Here is an 8,360-nt window from a genome sequence, read left to right as displayed (position 1 = left end):
GGGAAAAAAATGGCTCTGAAGAACCTAGCGGGAGGACAGGAATAAAGATGCAGACGTAGAGAATGGACTTGAGGACACGGGGAGGGGGAAGGGTAAGCTGGGACGAAGCGAGAGAGTGGCATGGACATATATACACTACCAAATGTAAAATAGATAGCTAGTGGGAAGCAGCCGCACAGCACAGGGAGATCAGCTCGGTGCTTTGTGACCACCTAGAGGGGTGGGATAGGGAGGGTGGGAGGGAGACGCAAGATGGAGGGGATATGGGGATATATGTATACGTATAACTGATTCACTTTGTTATACGGCAGGAACTAACACACCACTGTAAAGCAGTTATACTCCAATAAACACGCTAAAAAAAAATGTATCTTCTAACAGTTCAGCGACGGGATTTCTCCCACCGACTCCGGCCCGAGGCCCAGAAGCCCCGGCGGCCTGGCCTCCTGCCGCGGGGCACGCGGCGCTGGTGACGCCCGCTCGGGTGCAGCTGACGGAGCTGACGGCCCCGGCCCCGCCGTCGCCGCCCCCCGCCGCCCCCCACAGGCGCGCAGCCACCCCTCCCGCCTGCAGCTCCAAGGCCGGCCTCCTTGCGCGCCTCCGGCAGGTGCGCGCCGCCCTCGCCTGAAGAGAAAGTACCCCCATCCCCGCGGCCGCTGACGGGCCCTGCATCCATCGCCGGCAGGGGGCCCCGCTCCTCCCGCCCCGCGTCCTAACGGCCTCCACGTCTCCGCCAGGCCCGGCCGCACCCAAGATCGCCGCGGAGCCGCGACTCACGGACACCCCGGGCCCAGCCAGCCGTCCTTGCAGCCGACCTTGCGGCGAGGGCGCGGCCGCCTAATCCGGCCTCGGCCAATCCGGGGCGCCGGCGCGGCCCCGGGCCGGACGTGCGCAGAAGCGCCCGCGGCCTTGTGTCCGGGCGGCGGCGGCGGCGGCCCCGATTGGCCGAGTCTGGGTCACGTGGCCCCCGCCGAGTTTCCCCTCCCCGTGCAGCCCCGCCGGAGCGCGGCAGGTTCCCGGAGCGGCCCGCAGGCGTCGCCGCTCCTCAGTGGCTGGGGGGTCCAGTCGGGGCGCGCCGCTGTGGCGGTTGTTATTTTGATGAGAAATGGAGCCGGAACACTCGTCAAATTGCACCTGCGGTCCTACCACGTCTTTTCAGTTGAGTCCCCGAAACCTGTTTAGCTTAAGCCAGTTTGAGCAGCAAGATTAAACGTCAGAGTTGAAACACAGATAGAGATAAATACTGATCAGAACGACCTGGAAAAAAAATGAATTTTTCATGTCCTAAGCTTGTGACTTAGTAAGAAAGTCTTCGAGCCGGTAGGGATTGGACTCCCATTCCTCCAGTTGGGGCTCCCCTCCCACTGTCCTCCGGCCCCCAGAGATTTGGAAGGGGACCAGGGGCCGGTGAGTGGGGGCTCGGGATGCTGACAGACCGTAGCTTTCGCGGCTGGCAGTTAGCCCACCCTCTTCCGATGACGTTCTGAGCACAAGCTCTACACCCCAAACACAGCTGGGGAATACTGACGGGGGGCAGCGGGGCGCGGTCCACCAAGAGCCCACCCCACCTGCTGTTAGCACCACCCTTCCTGAAGGGAAGAACAGGGAGCCGGGGAGAACCTGTCTCCGGGTCCAGGGGCGGGAGAAGGAGAGGGCAGGGGTGCCCTTCCTTCTCACCACACCCGCTTCCTTTCTTCGTACCTGGGGTAGAGAGCGCTCCAAGTCAAGCAACACCTATACATGGGCTTAAGTGGCTGATTCCAGGGCTAGGGCAGGGAAAGTCCAAGATGAGCCTGGCGTGTCCTGCCTTGCCAGAAAGTAAGGAAGTGCTCCGAAAAGGATGGGGACTCAGCAGCCAACCTGAAGGAGCTCCTAGTGGCCAAAGCTGGAACTATATGAGTGGCAAAATTAATAATAATGCTATTTGCTTATGAGTTACAGAATAATGTAAATATCCACGAGTCCATAGTGATATAAAGAAAGAATAAATAGGGAATTCCCTGGCACTCCAGGGTTAGCGCTCACTGCCAAGGGCCTGGGTTCAATCCCTGGTCGGGGAACTAAGATCCCACAAGCCACGCGGTGCGGCCAAAAAGAAAAAAAAAAAAAAAGAATAAATAAGTGGGGGAGGAAGGACAGCCCTTCCTTACAAAAGTATTCCAATAGATATAGTAGGAATGAGAGAGATAGAAAATCAGCATTAGGCAAACACACCACAGTAATAATTGTCCCAGGCAAGATCTACTGATGGATTCTAAGATTAGTGGGCAAAACTTTTGAGACAGATTATTGCTTCAAATATCTCCCCCAAGATAATTTTTTTAATAAATTTATTTATTTATTTTTGGCTGCGTTGGGTCTTCGTTACCACGTGCGGGCTTTCTCTAGTTGCGGTGAGCGGGGGCTACTCTTGGTTGCGGTGCGCGGGCTTCTCACTTTGGTGGCTTCTCTTGTGACAGAGCATGGGCTCTAGGCGCGCGGGCTTCAGTAGTTGTGGCACGTGGGCTCAGTAGTTGTGGCTCCCGGTTCTAGAGCGCAGGCTCAGTAGTTGTGGTGCACAGGCTTAGTTGCTCCGCGGCATGTGGGATCTTCCTGGACCAGGGCTCGAACGCTTGTCCCCTGTACTGGCAGGCGGATTCTTAACCACTGCACCACCAGGGAAGCCCCAAGATATTTTTTAATTACAAAGGGATCACAGTGGAGAGACTTGACCAAAACACCTTAACCGAGCGATGAAGGTATAGGGACTTCCCAGGTGGTCCAGCAGTTAAGACTCCATGCTCCCAATGCAGGGGGCCCGGGTTTGATCCCTGGTCAGGGCACTAGATCCCACATACCGCAGCGAAGATCCTGCATGCTGCAACTAAGACCCAGAGCAGCCAAATAAATGGATAAAAAAAATTTTTAAGTATTCTTAGTTACCTTAATAAAAAAATAAATAATTTTTTTTAAAGTGTTTAAGGTATAAGACATAATAATGTTAACACTGGGGGAAATGAGGCAAAGAGTACATGGGAAGTCTGTATACTATTTTTGCAAAGTACAAGTGGACAAGGGTGAATTTACCACTCTCTTGGACCAGGTGAGCAAGGGACCTTCAGCATCAGGGCTGACCCTTGTGGCTCAGGAAGGCACGAGCTGGTGAGATGCTGGGATGAATGTGGTTCTGTGGAATCTCAGCCGCCCAACCTGTCTCTACTGGCTTGGCAGGTACCAATGCCCTGAGCAGGGACAAACTCGGCAAGTTGGAGGAACAGCAAGGAGACAAGTCAGGGAGCTTACGAATGATCGAGAGGAAGACGGTAGGAGGCAAGATTGGACAGACGGCAAGAGTCAGACGTCAGGACCACATCAGGTGAGGGTAGAGAACATATTCTCACTTACCCCTTCACGTCTCGTCCCACCTCCATTTATTATAATTCTATTATTCTTGTAGGTTTTCCTCGAGTACCTGTGTGGCGTTAAACAATATACAATCCTTAAATCTCTATATCTTGTCCCGCCAGCTTCGGACGGTATCGCTATCCTTTCCCCCAAGGGAAGACAGGAGTCCTGTCCTTTCCTCTGCCTCTCCGCCTTCCACCCTCCTCCCAACTCCCATCACCCAGACTTTTACTTGTACGTTGTCAAGATTGCTCTTTACGGTTAGAACAGATTGAAAATGCTTTTTCATGCTTTGCTTGTAGATCGTAGAAGCCCCCACAGCCTGCCTTTTTCCCTGCGGTTGTCTGTCCCAGAGCCCCTGGCCTCTTTGCTGTCAGGCCCGCTGCCCGACGTTCACTGCGGACATCACCCATGGCCCACTGGTCCCGTGCTTCTCCTGTTCTTGGTTTCTGGCTTCGTATGCTGAAGTACGTTATAAGCACATCCTCAGAAAGGGATGTCTTTGCATATCTAAAAAGGCCTTTAATTTGCGTTCATAACTTGGCACCGGTTTCTAGATTCCAAATTTTTCCTCAGGATTTTGAAGGCACAGCTCTATCATTATCTTGCAGTTGACAGTTTGACGGTCATTCCTTTGGAGGAGTCACTGGAATTTTATCTCCAGATGCTTTTAAGATGTCTCTTTATCCCTAATACTCTGAAATTTCACAAGAACAAGTCTAGATGGGGATTTTTTTTTTCATTCACCCTGATCTGTGCTTGAGGGGCCCTTTCATTTTCTACAATTTTTTGTTTGTTTGTTTGTTTGTTTTTAAGAACTTTCTCTCTGTTTTCTCTATTCTCTAATTCTGGAACTTCTGTGTACATGAAGTTGAACATCCTGGACCATCCTCCACAGCTCCATCATTTCTCACCTATTTTCTTCTCCTTTTCCTCCTCTTTTTCTTTTTGGGTTGTTTCTTCTATGTCCTAAGATAATTATTTGGCTTTATTTTCTAAGTATTCTATTGACCTTTTTATTTTCACCATTTACTTTTTAAGTCTCTGGGTTTTGTTGTTTTTGTTTTTGGCTGCGTTGGGTCTTTGTTGCTGCGCGCGGGCTTTCTCTAGTTGCGGCGAGATGGGGCTACTCTTCATTGTGGTGCGCAGGCTTAGTTGCTCCGCGGCACATGGGATCTTCCCGGACCAGGGATCCACCCCGTGTCCCCTGCATTGGCAGGCGGATTCTGATCCACTGCACCACCAAGGGAAGTCCCAAGTCTCTTTTTCTTTAAGTGAATTTTATTCAAATTTAATTTACATACAATGAAATGGTCCCATTTTAAGTGTATATTTTGATGAGTTTTGACAAATATATACAGTTGTGTAATTACCATCACAATCAAGATATAGAATATTTCCATTACCCCCAAAAGCTTTTTGGTACCCTTCCCAGTCAAACCCCACTCCACAGCCAGGCCCTGGGCAGCCACTGATCTGCTTTCTGACATTACAGATGACAATGTCATTTCTATATTGTCATGCTCAACACAGTGTTGTTGAGACTTATCCACACTTTTGCATGTATCAGTTATTCATTCCATTTTTATTGCTGAGTCGTATTCCGTTGTATCACAATTTTTTACCTGTTCGTCAGTTGAGGGACGTTTGGGTGCTTCCAGTTCGGTTTTGAATAATGCTGCTAGAAATGTTCGTGTACAAGTCTCTGCATGGACATACGTCTTCATTTTGCCTGGGCGAATGCCGAGGGGTGGAATCGCTGGATGGCATAAAAAGTGTAGGCTTAACTATATTATAAACTGCTGAGCTGTTTTCCAGAGTAGTTGTAACATTTGACGGTCCCACCAGAAGTGTATGAGAATTCCATTCACCCTGAATGGAACTGAATCTTTCCCATCACTCGATGTGGTCAGATCTTACTTGGTTATTCCAGCTAACTCAGTTTCCTTGACAGGCCTCTCCTCTAAATAGAAAGGTTGACGGGAGTGTCCTGTCCAAGGGTAAGGGTTACCAGGTGCCGGACCGATGGAGGAATTCCTTGGGGAGCCCCGCCCCACTCTAAAAGCACCAAGCAGTTTGCTTGATTTGTTTGGAGAAGAGAAATCTGGCTTCTGGACCAGCGAGCCAGGCCAGCTGCCAGTTGCTCTGTGGCCTGCACTTGGGAGGGAACAGTTGTTCCGCCCAGAGCTCTGGTTAATCCCCGGTGCCAGCCCCACCCCGAAGCTGAGCCTCCGAGACCAGGACAGACAAGCCCCCGCCTCTGCCCAGGCCACCCCAGCCCCCTCCCCACCCCCGTGCCTATTCTGGGGTGCTGCTCCCTCGACCACTCTTCTAACTGCTTTTCTCCTTGCCCAGATTTGCTGAATGCTCTCATCTACTGACGCCTCCCGTCCCCACCCACCTCCTTTCTGTGCTTCTCCACTAATCCTTTCAAGGAAGCCTTAGGTGAGAAGAGGAGAAACTGCCTGTGCTCAGTTCTTCTCTGCACTGAGAGCTTGACTTCTGTCTGTGGACGGAGAAGAATGTCCACGGGCATCCTAGGTGGAGAAGCAGACTGCAAAGCGGCATATACAGGGTGCACTTCTATAAAAATGTACGCATATGTACACAGAAAGTGACAGAACAGACATAAAAATGTTTACAAAAGTTACCTCTGGGTGATGGGATCAAAGTGATCTATGGGTTTTAAAAAAATTTTTAAATACTTTCTTATGTTTTCTAAACTGTGGTTATGAGTGTGGCAGTTTGCATAGTGGCTAAAGCCTCAGGCTGTGGGGTTGCACAGATCTGGATATGGATTTTCAAATGGAGGGGGATGAAGGCACAGGAGGGGACTGACCTCGAGTCCCTGATGTGACAGGAAAGTTCTTGTAAACCAGCCACAACTTATTTGTCTCTCCAAAGCCACAGATGGTCAGTAGCCACGGCAGCAGCTTGGGGACGCATTGTCCCTTCATGCCCTGTGGAGCTGAGTAAAGTGACATTTCCGCATTCTGAGATTGGAACTAAGATTTTGCTAAGAGATGTGTCTCCTGCCCTGACAGAGTAGAGCTGACCCTTCAGATCTCACCCCAATGAGACCCATGCGATCCTGGCAACAAAACACTGTTCTTCCAGCTCTTAGCTGCTTTGATTGGAAGAAAGGAGTTTCAAATTGTCTTCTTGATGTCTGTGAAGAGTTTAATGAGACTGCAGAATACATAAAACAAAGATTGTCATTATCTTGTCCACAAACTCAACTGTGCTTATCCGTCTGCGTGTTTGGTGCCAGTGCAAAGGTAAACTCTGGCAAACTCCGTCAGTCAGTGATCTTTTTTTTTTTTTTAATTTATTTTTTATTATTTTATTTTTGGCTGCATTGGGTCTTTGTTGCTGCGCACAGGCTTTCTCTACTTGCGGCAAGCGGGGACTACTCTTCGTTGCTGTGTGCGCGGACTTCTCATTGCGGTGGCTTCTCTTGTTGCGGAGCATGGGCTCTAGGCGCGTGGGCTTCAGTAGTTGTGGCGCACGGGCTTCAGTAGTTGTGGCTCGCAGGCTCTAGAGTGGAGGCTCAGTAGTTGTGGCGCCCAGGCTTAGTTGCTCCGTGGCATGTGGGATCTTCCCGGACCAGGGCTCGAACCTGTGTCTCCCACATTGGCAGGCGGATTCTTAACCACTGCGCCACCAGGGAAGTCCGGTCAGTGACCTTCTTACCAAAGAAATGAACAGACTTTAGCTGCTAAGCGTCCTCCAGCCCTTACACACAACCCTGCCCATAAAGGTGAGATCTGCCTACCTGCAATGTTGGGCTTTTCATAAGGAAAGTTTGGGTCACCTTTCACTTTCCTCTGAATATGCAGAAGCAAGGAGATTTCTGACCATAGAAATGGAAGCAGAAGCCTCTCAGATACTTCCTACAAGATACCTGTCGTTGTTGGCGGTCAGAGAGAAGACGTGCACGTGCTGGTTGCCGTCAAAGCCTGTCGCTCACGGTGCAGGAAAGGAGTGCCCTCCTCTAGTCTGGAAATACCTGAGGGATGAGAACGGACTCAGGGCCTACAGGAAGACAGAGGTTCATATGCTTTTCTCCAGCCGGTTGGAGGGTCTTTGAAGAGGCCACATGTGGATGAACTGGCTGCACCTGGTTGTGTGATGGTCTGTGTAGATTGTGACAGTGACTCACCACAGGCAAAAACACTCCCTGTATGACAACAAATGCTTCAGAACTCAAAAGAATCCCACTTTGATTTCAAATCTCAGTTACCTCTGCCTTACAGCCACATCCCCGAGAAGGAGAGGTTTACCTTACGGAGACTTCCAGTACGCTTCGGGGCGTTTAAGGATGGACATTTGAGACATGGGAGCCTGTGTGATAAACTCACAGATGCAAAGGACCTGATGCATAAACAGCCGGTCACCAGGATATGTCTGCGGCCACCAGGAGGGTGGGCACCTTTTGAGAACGGGAACGGGTCCCCACAAGTCTAAGCCCTGATGCTGTCAGGACGTCGTCATCACATGGATGACCCTGGGAGTCCGGGTGTCGTGGCTTCAGGAGAACAGGGCTGCCAGTCAGCGTGAAGTGTACGTTTGTCTGCGTCCCATTTCCTGCTGCATGAGAGAAGGGTGTCCCCAAAGTTCAGAGAAGTGTCGTCAGAGAGGGACAGGAGGAGGGACAGCGCCCTACTCACCACGACAGAAAGATCCACGTCGTGGTCCAATTGATTAGTCCTATCGTGTTTGCAACCTCCCTTTAAAAAGTCTCGCATTAAAACAGATCCATGGGAATTCCTTGGTGGTCCAGTAGTTAGGACTCCAAGCTTTCACTGCCATGGGCCCAGAGTCAATCGCTGGTCGGGGAACTAAGATCCCACAAGCCACGTGGTGCAGCCAAAAAAAAAAAAAAAAAAAAACCACACAGATCCAAATACTGATAAACATACTGACGAGTGAATCTCCAGGGAATCATGCCGAGTTTAAAAAGCCAGCCTCGGGGC

This window comes from Balaenoptera borealis (genome assembly GCF_965194805.1).
Source record: "Balaenoptera borealis genome assembly, chromosome: 16".
Taxonomy (NCBI): domain Eukaryota; kingdom Metazoa; phylum Chordata; class Mammalia; order Artiodactyla; family Balaenopteridae; genus Balaenoptera; species Balaenoptera borealis.
This window is presented reverse-complemented; position numbering follows the sequence as displayed.